At 47.2% G+C, this 18,083-nt stretch overlaps 1 protein-coding gene across 4 annotated transcripts in view; it reads left to right on the forward strand.

Moving 5' to 3' along the window:
• Positions 1-11,842: 11,842 nt before the first annotated feature.
• Positions 11,843-18,083, forward strand: part of PRDM11 (PR/SET domain 11) — a 40,777-nt gene continuing 34,536 nt past the window's right edge. For 3 of the 4 annotated variants that reach the window (XM_042895301.1, XM_042895318.1, XM_042895325.1), the window contains exon 1: positions 12,352-12,404. The gene's annotated coding sequence lies outside the window, so the exon portion shown is untranslated. Of the gene's footprint in view, positions 11,905-12,351; positions 12,405-18,083 lie in introns of those variants that run through there. The other variant, XM_042895309.1, reaches the window with a different exon arrangement.

Below are 18,083 nucleotides of genomic sequence, written 5' to 3' on the forward strand. Positions count from 1 at the left end.
GAGAGATTCCAGGTTGTGTGTTTTTTTTTTTTTTTAATACTTTTTCAGTCTTGCTGAACTTCCCACCTAATCCCTGTCATTCTACCTCACAGCACTCGCTCAGAGTCCATATGCTACTTCCTAAGTCTTCCTTGCCTGTACTTCTCAGCTGGAATGCTGTTGCTGTCAGCCAGAGATTCCCTGGACCTGCTTGCTTGTGTGCAACACTATAAGATCCTGTGGAAGGAGCACGTAACCTCCCTGTAGCTAGAGGAGGGTGCATGCATGCTGGTATGTCCTGGATGAACCAAGGCTAAAATTCTCAGTGGTAACTAGGAACATGGCCATGCCTCTCTCATGTAGCAATTTAAATGTGGATAAATCCCCTGTGCTTCTTTGAACCCCTCAAGACAGATCTCAAACAAGTCATCAAAAGGCTCTCTGTATTTCCAGCAAGATCCATTGTCCTGAGACTATTCCAGGTTAAGAAAAGGTTCTGCTTCTACCTCGTTTCAGCTGCATGAAAGATCTAACACATGCTGTTAGGTATGGCTTTCTAGTCTTTCTAGGCTGCTTCCACATGTCCTTACTGCCCTTGAAAGCAGGTCTCATCATACAAAGGCAGTCTTCCCTCCACTGTTGGGAAGGGAAGGGGCCACCCAACAGTCTTGCTCCCCCTCATGTTTCTTTAAAACCTTCAAGAAGGGCCCATTTTTCCCCTGTTTTCAATGCAGTGCTTCATAGCTTTCCACCAATATTCTGCTGAGGACTCCAGGTTTCTTCAGCTACCTGGGCAGACAGGTAGCATCACAGAGAATTTAGGCAGAGCTTTGGCTCAGTTTTCCTTTTCTTCCTTTCCTTGGTCCCATGGAAGCAGCCTGTGGTCTTCTCTGGGCCTGTAAACTGGAGGCAGAATGCTAAGCCAGCAGATGCTGCTCTGCTCCTGTTTTAGCAAAGCTTTTTAAAAAGCTTCTCCAAGCCTCTGTTCCTCAGAGAGCAGAGAACTGTAAAGGCCAAAACTTGTTTCCATTTTAATCAGATCATAATTCCAGTAGGTGCCTGTGAAGCAGAAAAGAGCAGCTCTCTTCCTATTATAGAGAGCTGAATAATTCAGATACCTTCTCTAGGCCTCCTCCTCTCTTCCAAGATAATAATCGTCCCACATTTTAGTGCTGCAACAAAACCAGCCACCCAGGACTTCACTGTGCTCACTAGGCTTTGTACTGACAAGAAGAGAAAATGCGGAAAAGAATTTTTTTTTTTTTTTAATTTAATTGCTGGAACATGAGTCCTGGGACATCACTGCATATCTCTGGTTCCCTCAGAGGCTGGGCAGTGCAGTTCCCACGTGTATGGGTATGTGCTTACATGCGAGCTTGGGGGAGGATGTTTATGCAGCCTAAGGCTGGGGATTTGGCCTAAATGGGAGGAATCTTGCTGCAGTTTCCCTGTGGTTTTGGCCATATCACTTTTTTTAGTGATATGGCTGTGATTTGTTCCTCTACGTTCCTAGCTTGTGCTGATGGGCACGGCTGGGTTCAGCCAAGCAAGCAGAAGTTCCTGTGCTATCAGATTATACCCTTATATATTAGATAGGAGCAGAACCAGAGTAAATCTGTAGTGGGCATACACACTGCAGTCCTTACCTGACAGTGTAAATGTAATGAGGAAAGCTGTCCACAAACAAACCTTCCCTACACATTATGAAAGTTACCATAGTTTTTCAGTAGCTAAAAATATTTATCCTTTGAAAAATATCCAAATTGAGGAGAGCTCTGCAGACATACAGTTAGAATAATGAGGGTATAGACTGTCTGCAAGTGCTCCTGCAAATGCACCCCCAAAGGGAAGAAGAGGAGGCTGTACTGGGAGCTAGAAGGAGTACTGGCAGATCTATGACTCAACACTGTTGAGACGGATAATATGATAAAAATGTTCTGAGAACAAAGGAAATCCTGAAGTGGTTATAGATCTTTTATCATATGAAGTTATCTTCCAAAATATCTAATATTCCTGCAGTGGAGGGAAAAAAAAAAGCCAGCAGTACCCACTAAATCTCTATCCTCAGCTTTCTTATAGAAACTAGGTGGCATATTAGAATCCTATAAGATTAATGAATTATTCTATTATTTTACATTAAAATCAAAGTTGCTGAATATCATTTTCTAGTATTAAATATTCCTAAGGTAATGCACAAGAGGTTTCTAAAAGCTCCCTGAAGATTTTTGAGAGTTAATGCCAATTTTGAATAAAATTTGAGAAAACGGGCTGCAAACTTTCTGTTAGCACTTGTAAAGCATGAACAGGACAACAAAGACACCTATCAATCTGCTAAACAAAAACAAATTCTATGCAAAGCAATGTGTGATACAACACAGGATGTGGTGAGTGCAAAATTAACCAGTGGGAGTTTCAGAATATGCACTTAGAATAATGCTAATACCAAAACAAGCATCATCATGGTGCAGGTGGCAGGGTGTATTTGCACAGGTGAACTTTGTTACGGTGACAGAGAAAAGGCTGTACTCAGGAAAACGTTATTCTGTGCAGTACTGTGGGATTGCAGGCAGACAGAGCAACAGCAACAGCTATGGGCTGCCAAACGTGGCTGTGGGCTGCCAAGTGTGGCTAAGGCCAGAGGGAAAATGTGGACTTTGATACACAGATGTGGTCCTGCTGAGCAGGTGCCCCGACTGGATCATCCTACACACAGCTGTGTGAGATGCTGGCCAGACTCGCACTCAGTGGGCAATACAGACAAATGAAAAGCCAGCAGTTTTTCTGCAAGAGCAGGTTTTCAGAAAAGCTCTCCTAGTTTTCTAGATGTACTTGGGTGCTGGATTTGGGTAAGGCAGATCTTACCAAATGCTGTATGACTGAGCAGTGAGAGGGCAGGTTGCATCCCAGGAAGGACCCAGGTATGGTGAGCAGCTGCGTCTTGTGTTCTCTGTCACCTGGCAAAGCTTGTGCACTGTGTCCCTGGATAACAGGGATTCTGGCATTGAGTTCATGCATTAAGACATGAGAAAGAAGATGGCCTTTCCTTTATTTTTCCATGATTCTGGCAGCAGCTTTGGCTAATGGAGGAGGACATGGGCACTTGAAAAGGCTGCACTTAGAGGTACACAAGTGCAGTTCTACAGAGGAGAGGAAACCCCAAGTTACTCATGCACTGGGAATTGTGTGAGGAAATAATCTGTGAACATTTGTGTGTGGGGTACTGGCAAAGACATATTGCTCTTCTTCAGGTGTTTGAACACCTGCTATTTCTTTCAGTACTTGCTCACTTAGAGCTTTTTTCCTTTGCCTGCAGACTCCCTGCTTCCTCCTAGGTGCGAAGGCTGACTTATCTACTCACTGCATCAGTTTCTCTAGGTAGACAGGTAAACACAGGCCCCAGGAAAAAGCTTTGTCAGATTTGACAGGAAGATTAAATGCAGGCGGTTACCAAACCTAAAGCAGCACTGATGCCCAACACATGAATCTCAGCAAACACCAAAAATCCTTCCCTTTCAGGGGCTGTAGCAGAGCGAGAAATGCTTCCCACTTAGCTGTGACAGTTGATCTGAGTCTCAGGGAGCTGCAGCTCAGTAAGCCACACTGCTCCTTATTCTCTTGTTCAATAAACCCACTGCAGCAGCTGGAGCTTCTGACAGTGCAGTGGGGGCATACTGGGACCCTGCAGTTCCTCCGTCAACCCGCATCTACAATCAGGCTTGTGATGTGCACATGTGTGAAGGGCACTAAGAAGGGAAAAACATCACTTGGGATTTTCACGGTGTTCATTGGCAGCCCTTAGGTCAGATCACGGCTCCTTTGGGGCTGCAGGGGTCTGATGGTTGCTCAGAAAGTGAGGGCAAAAGGGGTCATACTGTAGTATGAGCACCTGTGAGACTGTCGCAAGACACACTTACAGGATGTGACATGTTATGCTACCACAAAAACCAGAAGTTATCACATATATATATATATTTGTATACAGTAATGGGAAACAAATCACTATTTCCCTGTCTCCTCCAAATGAACCCATCTTAGTATGTTCTCCTGACCCAATACCACAGGTGTGGCATCAGAGCAGCCTGCATCTTGAGCATTTATTTGATTCAGCCTTTCTAGGTGGCCCAGACACACAGAAACCTGTAGAACCCGGACTTCAAGAAGCAGCTTTGCAAGAAAGTCCTTACGGTAAAGTGGTTTCAGGGTTCAGATGAAGATCTCTGCTACCCCTTGCTGGAGAAACTGTGCAACAGCAGAGCTCCGGACAAAGTCTGGTTGTGCAAAAAATCATAGAAAGGCTTGGGATGGAAGGGACCTTAAAGCCCATCCAGTTCCAACCCTCTGCCGTGAGCAGGGCTGCCACCCACCTGATGAGTCTGCCCAGGGTCCCAGCCGACCTGGGTTTGAATGCCTATAGGGATGGGACACCCCCAGCTCTATGGGCAGTCTGTGCCTCACCGCTGTCTCAGAGAAAAATTTGCACCTGATGCCTCATCTAAATCTCTCCTCCTTTAGTTTACAGAATATCATGGATGGTAAATAATAATAGTAGTAATAATGATCATAACAATAAAGCCAAGGCTTTCATGGATCAATATCTCCACGTATAAAGGGACCTTCTGAAATTCATTTCCTGAAGTAAAAACCTATCAAAGAAAACCATACAATTTAAAATGTAAGCTAGCACAGACCTGCCCCATTTGGGCATTACATCTGAGGAAACAGTGCAAGTTCTTATATGTTTAAAATGAGAAGGAACATTTCAGAAATCTGTGGTACACAAGAAATCACAAGAAATATTCGTAAGAGTTTTGGCATGGAAATGATTGTGTTGTGATGTAAAAGTACTGTATGTAAAAACTGAGGGCTCTCTGCATGGCTGGTGGCTGGTCCTAGTGCTGTGATGGCAGCATGGGCACATCCATGCTGAGGCTGTAATTCTGCCTGCACGGTCTTCAGGAAGCTTGAAGAAAGCTCAGTTTGCACTGAAATGTCCTAATATCCCTTAATATTCACCTTAAAAAAAAATTATTTAGCAAACATGATTGTGGCTGCTTGCTATTTAATGTGTTCCTAATGGAGCATAAAGTGAGTGGACTCATCTTTTAACATTTCATTTCCTCCTTTCTGCTTTGACTCTTGGTAGTGATAGTAACCAAGCAGCCCAGAGGGAATTGGTAATGAAATTGCTATGGCAGCCCTAAGCAAAATCATTTTTAATCTCGGTCTGTAAAAACAAATGCCTAATTTTCTGACGTCCTTTGTTTTAATTTTTAATCTTCCAAATTAAGAAATGCTTGTAGCTTCAAATTGCTGACAACTAAAAGGGAGGAAAAGAATCTTACTCTCTAAAGAAATCTCTGCGTTCCATGAGAAACTCTCGTATTCTCTAATTTTATCAAATAATAAAAACAATCAATAAAGAAATACAGAATGAAAAACTGTCTGGAAGCTGTCTGTCAAGCAGGAAACTGCAAAGGAGAAAACATAGTTGAAAACGACACTGCAAACCAGCCAGAAACAAAGGAAATAAACAAGAAGGAAATGATTAGGAATGGACAGAGATGTTTTCCACAGAGGTTGTTTTAAGCTCTGTACGTTAACCACAAGAGAGGGAGATACTTTTCCAAACCACAGCGTAGCACACTCTAAAGTTTCCTCTGGTAGCACAACGTTACCAAATCTCACCTGCAGAATCCAGGTTCTTCGTCAGCTCCATCTCAGGCACATAGCAATGGAAACTACAAGATGACTACATCTGCCTTTTGCAGATGAAATGAAAACCGGGCTGGATATTTTGGTTTTAAATTCTCAAACCAGTCTGCCCAATACAGTTTGAAGCGCACCTTAAAGGTGGAGCTCACATTCCAGGAAAAGGAGTGTAAAGAAAACAAGGAAAAATCTTCAAGTGTTTTTTGAAAGTCCTTGCAGTGCAACTCCTAGAGGTCTACAGAAACATGATTTTCAGCTCTGTGGGACATTAATGAAGCTCTTCTTCTTAAACAGGATCTGTACTGTTAGTGCTCCTGCTTCAGAAAAAGTCAGTTTTTGGCTTTAAAACACCATGCATCATATCGTTAATATTACTAGTATTAATGTACGATTTAGAGACTGTAAGAAGCTCTCAGTGCTGTACCTGCAAATAACAAATAGAAGATGGTTCTCATCCCAAAATCACTGCGGGAGTCCTGGGAGCATGGAGGGATCAGACAAAACGCAGCCACCAGCTAAGCAGGCAGAATGAGCTTTAAATGATGGCATTTTAAGAAGTACAAAAAGGCAGTTGCCTTTTAGTTACTTCTGGCCTGGGAATATTTAAATATTTTGTGTATCAGCTCAGGCTTTCTGCCACTTCCCAGTCAGAGGACAAGAAAGCACTATTTTTAAAATGAAAGCTGAGAAAGCCAAGTCATCAGAAGCTTTAAGGAAAATACCAAGTGTCACGCATGCAGGCAAAACTGTAGTTCTGTGCTACTGCTGGTTTTGTGGGTTTCAGATACAGAGTTTAATACAAAATCAAGGCTGTTTTCCCCTTACATTCTTCAGCTATAGATAAGGGCAATGTGTTGTTCTTTAAGCAAACGCATTTTAAGAAGCAATTTGGTTATCTTCATTGCACAATTATCAGCAGCTGAGATCAGCAAAAAATCAGAGGTTTATAATTATATCCAATTTTCTATTCATTACAGACAATAAGATCTGGACAGTCATTTTCCTTTTTGTTTATAATTAGTTTCCACTTACAATTATCTTCAGACTGTAATGCATTAGAACTACGTGAAATAGTTGGAAATTACTTGCTATAAAATTCCTATATTTTTTTCCTCGAGGACTTCAAACCACACAGAAGGATTTATTTGACACAGACAAATGCTTCCTTTAAATAAAACTTTAATTCAAAGCTAAATTTGATCTACACATCTCCAGTTTGGACGAGAGAATCCTGAGGTTTATAGATCATGTTCTCATGATGTAGTGCTGGTAACATAATACACTTGGGCAGCAGTGAGCAGCAGAGGCTGTCTGCAAAAGTCTGCTGGAACAATTTGTGTTAGTACTCCGGTCATCCAGTGAATTAATTCCTTTAATAAAGTGGCTCATTAGCAATAACATATAACTAATAGATAACTGTGGCATAGACTACCTATAATGTGCTGTCTTAACAACAGTGGAGGTGCAACACTCCTGCCACCTCCCAGTAAAATGAAGTATTAATAAGTGATGTGTGCAGGAAGCGCTAGGGTGGCTGCATGTCTCAACCTGTGAGAGCTTCCCAAGCAGTGCTGTCCTCTTCCAATACAGTCAGAGCAGAGCTGTCCCTGTTATACAAAGTGTATAGGGGATGCAGAGAAGTTGATGTGGAACAAAATGTGAGATGTATGGCAAGATTTGGGCTGGAGCAATGACAGCATCTCAAAAACTGTGCCCCTTGATTAACAAATCAAGGTACTTCCTTTCTTTCTAAAGGTACTTGGTTAACAAAGGACAGATAAAATCCTGGTGATGAACTGCTAAATATCCCAAGGAGAGAATGCAGCAGCGCATGGAGTCACTCCGAACCACAGAAGGTGCCATGAAAGTGAAAGCCTTCGTAGCTCTCCTCTCAGTGGTGTGCAGGAGCAGGGAGAACCCGTGTCCCACCACTTGGTGTGCAGCTCAAGGGAAGCCAATGCAGATTCTGCATCAAGAAATCCCCCGGAGGAAGAATAAACTGTGCGTCACCATTACAGAAGCCTGGTAACATAGCTCCAGTGACATTTTAATTTACCCAGAATAATACGATTTATATTGAAAATGCTCCCATTAGGTGGATGAAGAGCTGGTTTTCTTTCAGCTCTCAAAATGTAATTGCCAGAGGAGAACCCCCAGCAAACAGAGATGGGCTTTCAAAGGACGGGTATTTACATCTAACTTATTCAGCATATTAGCCAGTGACCAGAAAGTTAAATATAAAATTACTGCTGATAAAATTCACAAGTGACACAGAGATTAGCAAGCTGGGAAGAGGCAGTGTTATGCTATTTGATCTGGGAGTGCTTGATTTAACAAGCATGGGTCCATTCACAAAAAGGGGTCTTGAGGGCATTGCAATGCCAGGGGTGTGGGCAGAGCCCATCCCCACAGGGTAGCAGACCATCCCCTGGGCAACAGGCTCTGATGAGAAAGAAAGGATAGGACAGATCATTGGGAGCACGCGGAGTAATGACATGACAAAATGCTAAGCTGATCCTGAAAGCAAAAAATAAATAAGCCATTTGTACCCGTGTATATTTTGGGCTAGGAAGACCCTAGCTATACTTCAAAGGGGAAGCTGGAAAACTAAGCAGAGTTCACAGCAAAACCTGGAAAGCTAAAAGGACTACTGAAAATGTCTTCCAGTGGGAGGCGTAAAGAAATCAACTTATTCACCTACCCAGAAAGAAATTATGTCACCAAGATAGTACCTTCCAAAGAAAAAAAGTAGCAAGACTGTACCAAAGTATACTAGAAAGAAAGCATGAAAAGAACCAGCTGCTAGAATGTAGACTCAGTCAAAGCCGTACAAAGAATTAACACTGGTGTTCATAATGAGGAAGGGGAATGCAGAAGGAAAGAGAAATTCTTCCTCGCTTGATTTCTTCAGATCAGAACTTGATGCCTTTCCTACAGTTTCTTTTTCAGTTAAACAGAAGATCTTTTTTTTAGTTAAATATAAGTTCTTAGGCTCAGACTGGGTAGCTGATTGTGATATACGAAGCATACATTCTTATTGACGGCTGAAATATGTGACAAAAAAAACATCACGCTTTTATGTGCTTGTGGGCAGACATTGCTCACTCCTCAGTCTTTGGGGAGCTACAGAGAGAGCACTGCATGTAGATTTTGATCATTTATTGAGAATATACCAGCACCAATTCTAAAAAAGGCACTATTTGTATGTACCTCACCTACTCTAAAGGTTCTAAATGGACTGGTTTTGGGCAGGTCACTTCTTCTCTGGGCTTCTGGTTATGGTTCCATTACTTGTTCCTGCTGCAATCCCTGAAGCTCTAAGGCTGTGCTGTGAACAAGACCCTATGCTGTTCTGAGTAAATGCAATCTGCATGTACACACCAGTACTGTGCCCCATCCCTGGAGACTTTCAAGGCAAGACTGAATCAAGCCCTGGGCAACCTGATCTAGCTGTGCACATCCGTCCCTGCTCATTGCAGGGGAGTTGGACTAGATGACTTTTAAAGGTCCCTTCCAACGCTAAGGATTCTACAATTCTATGATTCTATAGCTAAGCAGCTTTTAATGTGTGTGTTTGCAGCATTTTAACCTCATCCAGCTTGCTGCTCCAGCTCACAGCCTGCAAACAGTTCTGTCAGCACCATGAGGCAGAGCAGGAAGTCCTACAGCCAACACTGCCCATGGTGGGCATGCAGACGCTGAGGCTGATCTCAGGTTGCTGCTGTGTAGGAGAGGTCCCACTTTCCTTCACTCCTTGGACAGCAGGGCCCACTCCCTCCCACTCACGGTGCTCACTTGTCCCCTTCTCTTCCGTTATGCGGCCACCAGGTGAGCAGGCTCTGGTAAGCCCTTAAGGCAGGCTCACAGATCCTGGCACATCTGCCCAGCACCAGAGAAGAGAAGAAGTTGGATAGGTTGCAACCCCCTGCCTGGAATCTTGCCCTCAAGCCTCTTGCTTTGCTATTGAACTCAGCAGTGTTCTGTGGCCTTCTTGTGGCCTGTTCATCAGACTTAACCCAGTGACATCCACACACCCTTGGAGAGCACTGCATTGCCAAAACATCCATACTCTTCTGCCTGAAAGGCTCATACACCAAGATGAGAAAAAGTGCAGGGTTCCCTCAGCCCACATCACAAGCTCTGACAGCCACTGGAGCACAGTTGTTGGCAAGCTGGATTCTGTTTCATCCACTGTTGCCCACGGTATTTTTAATGCCATTGGCCAAAAACTCAGTGTTGGTAAATGAGACCTTTTGTCTCTCTGGGAGAGTACCTAGCAGTTCAAGGAGGAACAGATCTGACAGTCTGACACTGGAAAATTGACACCTCGTTAACTCATTCTTAACTGGCAGCATCTTTTTAACGTTATTGAGTGCAGCAGCAGCTGGAGGGGAACGGCTGTGCTGGTGGAGTGAGGCTGAACACCAGCAACTGCAGCAAGTGCCAATGCACCTGAAGGAAAAAATAATGTTACAGGTTCTCAATGAGGGAGGGGGTGATTTAACTGAAGAAGCCTTTCTGAGCTAAAAGGGTGATACTTTTGTAAAGATACGGCAAGTTCATGCTGCGTTCCTTGTGTGATGAGCTTCTCAACAGAAAAGACACAAAAACATCTCTGCTGGATTTAATTGCCTGACTATTAAACTTATAGGGTTGCATTAAGACAACAGGTCTCCCTCCCAGCTGCCCACGTCTGCAAGGAGACACAATAGGTGTTATTTATATTGTACTTAAATATTTAATTTTCTTTGTAAATAAAAGCTTCATGCCTCCCTTTGAGCCTGCTCTTACAGCCCCAGACTGCAGCAGCTACAAAACTATTACTTCAAATTAACTTGGCGTTCAACACACATTTGTATTACTTCCATGATTTTTATTGTGTTTTTAATTATTATTTTTTCTCACAGTTCATTCATCAATCATATTTACAAGCCCATTGTCGGACCGGCTGCCAGTGGAGCGTTCTCACACATTTCAGCACACAGAAACTGCAAACCAGGGCAGCTCTGCTCAGATCTCTAATATTTCTGAGGAGCTGGAAGGTGCTGACAGCTCATGGTACGCCTGTCCCAAGCAAGTGCAAGTGCCTCGACGTCCATCTATCTGCGGTTACTGCTGAGGGGTAAAATTACAGAGCACATTTGCCCTCTGCGAAGGAATCCTCCCTGGAGAGGTTAGAAACGGGGAATAAACAGCGTGCTGCAGCTGGGGGTCTGGAAAACGAGCTTTAGAATAATCACACAAGCGGACTTTTTAATTGAGCCTTCTGCCACCACTGAGCCTCTTGTGACGGCAGCAGGAGCAGCTTAGGGATGGCAGACGTGGGCCTTGGTTTTGCTTTGTGCTTTGCTGTTCCATATCCTCACTTATTTTTTCCTTAAAGCATGCACCTCAGGCTGGAGAACACTAGGAAAGAAGGTTACTCCTTGGAATTTCAGAGGAGGGTGCTTTTCAGGGCTGCAGAAGGAAGCAGCTCTAGCACCCAAGCCGGCGCATTGTCAACACAGCCCTGCTTGCCTCCAAGCCCATTGTCAACCAAAGGAACTTGAAAATTATGGCCATTTATCTACCCCCTTCTTTACCCCCCACCATGCTTCTTTTGGCAGGGCAGCTAAGCAGTTTGCATTGTTTCAAGCTTAATGCTTGCAGATGGTTTTATTTAGAATTTGTTTTATTGGTGAGACATGCTTCCTCTGTTTATTAAATTACGCCTACTTTTTGTCAGTCAGTACGCTGCCCTCAGCCTCATGGCAGAGTTGGGGGCAGAGCTCGGGGTAGTGCTCGTCGTGGCATCGCAGTCTGATGGGCCGCTTTACGGGGCGGTGGGCTGAAAGCAGCGAAGCTCTGCGAGCACAGAACCTCGCGTACCCCGCAGGACGAGACGACACTGGGGCGCGGGGGCACCCACCGCCCGCCGGGGGCCGTTCCGAGTCGCGCCGGGGCCGGCGGAGCAGCCCGGGGCTCGGCTCCCCGCGGCTCCACAGCCCGGCCCGGCGGCAGGTGCTAGCGGTGGCCGCTGCGGGAGGGCGGCGCGGGGCCAACGCGGGGCAGCCCATCCGAGCCGGGCCGGGCCGAGCCCATGAGCCGCGGGCTCCCCCCGAGCCCTGCCCGGGAGCCGCTTCAGTCCTTTAAAAGCCCCCCCGAGCCACTGCCCGCCCGGGGCGGCCACAGATCGCCGCCGGCTCCGCGCGGAACTCGCAGTCTCCGGAGCAGGAGGTGGGAACCGGGGGCGGTTTGGATTTCGCTGGTGTTGTTTTTCTGCTTTGTGCGGGTTTTGTGGCGGTTGTTTTTCTGTTGTTGTTGTTGTTGGGTTTTTTTCCCTCCCTCCTCCCGCTTCCCCGCGGGCGCCAGCACCGGGCGGGCAGTTGCAGGAAGGCGGGAGCGCGGCGGCCCCGGGTAGCCCCAGCGGGCCGGGCCGGGCGGGCCGGCGGCGCCTCCCCCCGGTTCGGGGGGTCCCCGGGCTCGGCCCCCGAACGCCCCTCTCTTCCGTTCTCCATGTCATTTCCTGTGCTAATAAGATGGTGGTCACGGCCGGGAGGGAGGGAGCCGCCGCCGCCTCCGCCGAGCCCGGCCCGGCCCCGGGACCCGTCCTCGCCTGCGACTAGCGAGCGGGGCCGGCGGGGCGGCGGGGGGGCAGGGCGCAGTCAGCCGGGCCTCCCCGGGCGGAGCGGGTCCCCGGACGCCGAGGCGGGGCCCCCCGCGCCCGCAGCGCTGAGGTGAGTCAGCCCCGCTGGTAGCCAAGGTGGCCACGAAAATGGCTGCGGAGAGCGGGCGGGGGAGGGCGGGGGGGAGGAGGGAGGCGACGAGGGGGCCGGGCGGCACGAGGGCACCGCCCGGGGGTCGCGCCGGAGGGCTGCGGGACGGGGGTGCTCGCGGCGCCCCGCGGTCGGGTGGCGCCCCTCTCCCCTTCGCCCTCCCCCGGCGGGACGCGTCCGGCCCGGCCCTGCCGCTCCCCGCCGCGCCGCTCCCGCCCGCACCGCGGCGGCGGCTGCGCCCGCCCCCCCCGCGCGGTGGGCAGCGGGGCCCACGAGTGACGGAGCCTGCGGCCAATGGACGGCGGGGGCGGGGCGGCGCGGGGCTCTCCCCGGGGGCGCGGGAGCCGGGGCCCGGCTGGGTCGGGCGGAGCGCCCCGCGGGTGGGGCTGGAACTTCTTCACGGCGCGGGGCAGGGCTGGAAGTTGGAGGATCGTTTCCAGCCCCGCTCGTTTACGTCGGGCGCGGGAGAGCTGCTTGCGGTCAACTTGCCACACACCCTTGCTGCGTTCAGCGTTTGTGGAAAATCTGTCTGCCCTGCCTTTAACGCTGCGCCTCTTTGCCTGGATCCTGCGCGGTGGGAAGTGGAAAAGTTGTCATAGTGCTGCTCGCCTCAACTAGTGTATTTAGTTGCATGAAAAACTTCACCTGGTCTGAGCCGTGCCAATGTTTCAGGCGCTGCTTCCTCTCTTTTTCAGTTGATACGTGTTTTTGGCTTCTCCACAAACACTCCAGAAGCACCCAATGTTTGGAGCCACAAGGAAATCCGTGTCTCCATTCACTGCGTGTCCCAGAGGGGATTCTAGCTCTGCTCCCCCTTGCAGATCCCCAGCTGTGTACACACAGCCTTGCTGGTGCCCGTGGGCAAAGCTGTTGGCTTGGCACTGCTTCCTCTTCCCCACAATTAATGTCTTTCTGTAGCACCAGGAAATACAGAGCAGGCAGGCCAGTTTGGGCATTGCTTTCTGTGCTGTAGGTAGCAAGGCATAGCTCCAGGCACTGTGTGCTGAGCAGCCCCTGTGTGCTGCTACTGGGACTCAGTTCCCAGTGAGGCCACCTGGGCCAAGTTTCAAACCCCTAAATTTCCCCTTGTGCAATGGCAAGTTCTATAAGCAACGAAAGTGGAAAGGGAAATGACTATTTAAGCTTTCTGATGCATTGTGTATAAACCCGACAATAGAAGTGCATCCCTGATGCGGGCAGCGCATTCTTATTTTTGAGTACAGATTGTAATCGGAGAGGAAGTTCTGGGATGGTGTGTGTCTGCTCCTTGCAGGGAATGCTGCAATCAATCAGAGATACTGCATCAAGGCAGCCCGTCTTGCTGCAGATGGGCTGTGCTGGCCAAGCAGGCTGGGGCTGGCTGGTCTCACAGGCAGGGGATTTGAGGTAGCAGCAGGAGATGCTGGAGTTCAACCTGGCACACCAAGTGCAAAGCGTAGCACTTTAATAAGCCAGCTTATGGGGAATTCCTTCTCATTGTGAGCTTTGCCAGTTGCTGGTAGGAATAACTTGTTCTTCCTTGGCCACTGGAGCATGCCTCCAGTTCGTGGCATCAGAACTGCATCTTTGAAGTGGCTGTTGCTGGTGTGGTGTTGGCATTGGTGTGAAGGTTTGCATGAAGAAACTAAACGTTGTTCCAAAGACAAAATTATTGGGGTTTTTGGTTGATAACCAAGTAATAACACTGACGTCTAGAATGAAGAGAGAGGCTGCTAGAGTTTGGCCTGGGGATTAAAGGCTGAATAACGGAGAGGCAGTGACTTGTTCCCTGTGGTGTGAGGGCTGGTGGATATTTCTGACACTTCCTTAGCCTTGAGAATGTGTATCTGTGATCTACGAAAAACAGGTTTTCATAAGAAAGCCAAAATCTGGCATTCTAAGAGATGCGGAGGCAACTGGCTTCTTTTCGGCCCACACCTGGGTAGGCCAGATGTGTGTCCTTACTGCATCATGGAGCTCTCAGAGCACGGGTCCCTCTGGCCCCAGCGCTGCGGTGAGGCAGGGCCACACAGGTGGCAAGGGGCCACAAGGAGCAGCACGTGCCACTGCTGAGTGAGGCCTGGGGCTTCTTGAGGAGTCCCTCCTGTCATTTCTCTGACTTCTGCAGTATTTCACAAAGTCAGATGGCTTTTAAGCCTTTGCCATTATATTTCCTGGTCAATGCTGTGCTTGTGAGAGGGAAAGCCCACATCCCCAGGAGCTGTTGTTCAAAGGGCTCCTCTGTCCATAGCACAGGGAGGAAGTGCTTCAGCCTTTCATGCCCAGAACAGCTTCTCTGCAGTCAGAAGGTAAAAACATTCTACCTATAATTTAAGGTTTAAGCTGTAATCTGCAGGAACTGGCAGCCTCCAGAGAGGGATCGGTAATGCATACTGCAGAGCAGCATTTCAGCACAATCCCTCAGTCACAAACAGCCATCAATAAGGGGCCCATCAGAAGGATATTATAAGCGAAGTCATCCTGTTTGAGCACACTGACGAACAGTTTCATTTTTCTGCCCCTTCCTTCTCTCCTCCTTAGGCTTTGGCTTTTCAGCCAAGGTAGTTTTACATCTGTCAATTGCACTGAAAATCTAGTTTGTTAGTGGACAAAGCTCATCGTGTCTCACGTATTGGTAGTTGTTTTGCGATTTTGCATTACTCCTGAGAAATACATTCTAGGAACTTGCATGATAATTGCAGTTACTGGTGAAGGAATAAAGGCTGGTGCAATGTTAGTATGGAGGATCAATTTTAGAAAAGACATAGGTGTCTTGGGCTGAGGCTGATGGAGAAAGGATTACCAAATTTTGGTGCCTCTGTCAGAAACAGGTCCCATGGTGCTGCGGGAAGGGTTTACCAGTGGAGGGACAAAAATAAGCATCTGTGACAAGGCTGAGCTCCTCTACCCTGCCAGCAGCATCCTACCTTGCTCCAGGAGCACATGTGCATGCAGGTCCCAGGTGAGCCCTGCCCAATCTTCATGAGTGCGAGTTGGAGTGCTGTGGGCATGCAGTGTGTGCTGGCACCCAGTGACCTCTGTTTTAATATGTATCACGTTGAAGGCCAGTAATTGGAGCTGGCGTTAGTCAGGGACATCAGCTATTTCCAGGCTTGAAATGTTGTCCAGTGCTTTCCCTCTCAGTACAATGAAGCTTTATTTTGAAAATGTGTTGTATAAACTATATAGTAATAAGTTGAGTGGATTTAAATGCAGTCCTACAGCTAGAAAGCTGAGCAGATGGCTTGTATGTGCCATCATCCCTGAAAAGCATCCTGATTTTGCTTGGGGTTACCTTTTCCCTCCTAGCACAATGCTCTTGACACCTTTCATTCAGATAACCGTTGGTATCCCCGTTGACATCCCCCTATCACTGTACTTCAGGGTCTTTGGTAGGTTTTTGTTCCTGTGTTTTTTCCTTCCAGAACTGCTAGAGAGTACTTCATGTGATCTGCTGTTTTCCTTAAACTGGAGACTTATTGTTTGGGGAGACTAAAGCAGATGTTAAACATGCCACAGTTTGCAGAGTCCAGTCTTTTCATCCATTTAGTGGAAATTAATGAAAACACTTGGAAACTGTCTGAAGGGAAAACCAGTACTGATGACAAACTTTTGTGAATAGTAAAATATATTCTTGAGTTGTCGTGTACTTGTCTAGGCATGCAGTGTTTGTTTTTGCATTTTCTGAGCCCATAACAAAATCAATCAGCTTCTGAAGAATAGAAACTTCTTAGTTACTGATTTTATTATTTTTTTTAATTCCCTTTATGATTGAACAGAAAAGTTTCATATGTACAGCATATGGATAAGTTGCTCTGTTCCTCAACAAATATCCTCTAAGCCGAGTAGAGTAGGACTGGGTGATGGGTGCAACAGAACCTTGCCAGCCAGCACTGCATTGCCATTGCAATGACAGCACCTCCAGAAAGGTGGATCCGCTTACTGCATGCATCTTCTAGATGTGTTGAGAGCTAGCACCAACTAAATCAGAGGCTAACGTGCTCCTCAGGTCTGATGGACTTAGCTGTCAGTTCTGTTTCTCTTTAACCAAGTCTCATTCTGCAGTCAGGTGTTGAAATGTTGCCCTTGATCTCTCTTGGGATAGTCAATGAATTTTTGTAGTCTCCCTGACTTGCATGCACGAAGTCACTGCAGTGTGCTCGCTTTTCTTCTTGGCCTGGAACTGAATGAGTTCTTGTGTGCTTCCACTAAAGTAGCGTTTTACAAATGCCCACGGCGTAAAGATTAGCTGTTTCAGTGCAACCCAACACCTTTATGTTGAAGACGCACTTGATGAGGGGGTGTTGAAGGGATGGACCAGAGGTGCTTGGTTGCTGCTGGAAAGTTTTTTGCTGCATTAGGATATGTGGGGTCTGAACACCCCTCTCTGTATGGAAGGGAATGTGCGGATCAAGTGATGGTGGTGGTGAATTCAGCACACGGATATCTGATTTCTTGGCAGGTCTGACACTGGGAGTATCTGGACTGCTGCCTGCACCAAGGAAAGGGGTCGGGGTGACCCATGCTCGGCCAGTGCTCGTCCAAGCCGCGAAATATGAGCCCCTAACCTGCAGACAGATTTACCAGCCCTGAATAATGTCTGTTGTGCTGCAAGATCTTATCTCCCTAATAGTCTGCAAGAGGGTACAAATGAGAAGAAATAAATATGGCTCTTGCTTTTGCTTTCCCTGCCTTTGTAGAACAGTTGGTTTGTTCTCATTTTCCCTGCTGTGTTCCTTAGTGCTTTTCAAGGAGTGAGCTAGTTTGTTTGAATTTTAGGACCAGCTGAAAATATGATTTACTCCTACTTTCTTGTTTTTCACCCACATAACTTGGGGGTATGGGAAGAGGAAGGTAGAACCTATTGGAAGAAAGGAACCACTTGCTGTGTCCTGTAGCTCAGGTGGTTTGAAACTCCAGTGAGAGACACAGGAGCTATTGTGTAATGTCATTCAACAGAAATGAACAGGCACCAACTGGACAAACGATACCAAGTTTTTTGTGTTGATGTTGCATCAGGACCACTTGCATGGAGGGGTCAATATGCTCTGCTGTCAAGGCTTTGATACTTGGTTCCTGAAGCCTCGAGTTGGGATGCTGGGAAGGGGCCACCCTGGAAGCCCTGGGGCCTACCTGCCTTCAGGGCAATGAACTGAGGGTGTGTTTTGTAGGCAATGCCAGCTGCTCAAAAAAACCAATGTCACGTGGCCATATCAAGGATGGAATTGTGGTTTGTGCTTTCCTGTGACAAAATTTAGGAGTAGTTTCTCAAAAATCAGTAATGTGTATGGAGACAGAACTGTTCTTGGAGTCGCTGCTGTGTCTGTTTCTGGCTTTGTGCAGGGAAAGGGCACTCTGGTGAAGCACGCTGAACTTTTGGACTTGGGCGGTTTGAATTTCGTGCATTGCTTAGCCACGTGTGTGCAAGCCTTTCTGTGCTGCCCTTCTGTCCCATCCATCACCATAAAACATTCACCAGTAGGAGAAGAAGACAGAGTACCACAGGTAGCAGAGGAAAAATTAAACCCTTGAGCTTCTCTAGAAGTGTTGGGTGAAAGTCTGTGTGATTGTGAGGTGCATAGCTCTACGGAGGGGATAATTTAGACTCTAAGGAAATGTATGTGAGGCTGGTTGCTGGCCTGATGCCAGTCACTGAAGGGC

Source organism: Lagopus leucura, unplaced genomic scaffold, assembly GCF_019238085.1.
Source record: "Lagopus leucura isolate 7727_CA_CO unplaced genomic scaffold, USGS_WTPT01 Super-Scaffold_1, whole genome shotgun sequence".
Classification (NCBI taxonomy): domain Eukaryota; kingdom Metazoa; phylum Chordata; class Aves; order Galliformes; family Phasianidae; genus Lagopus; species Lagopus leucura.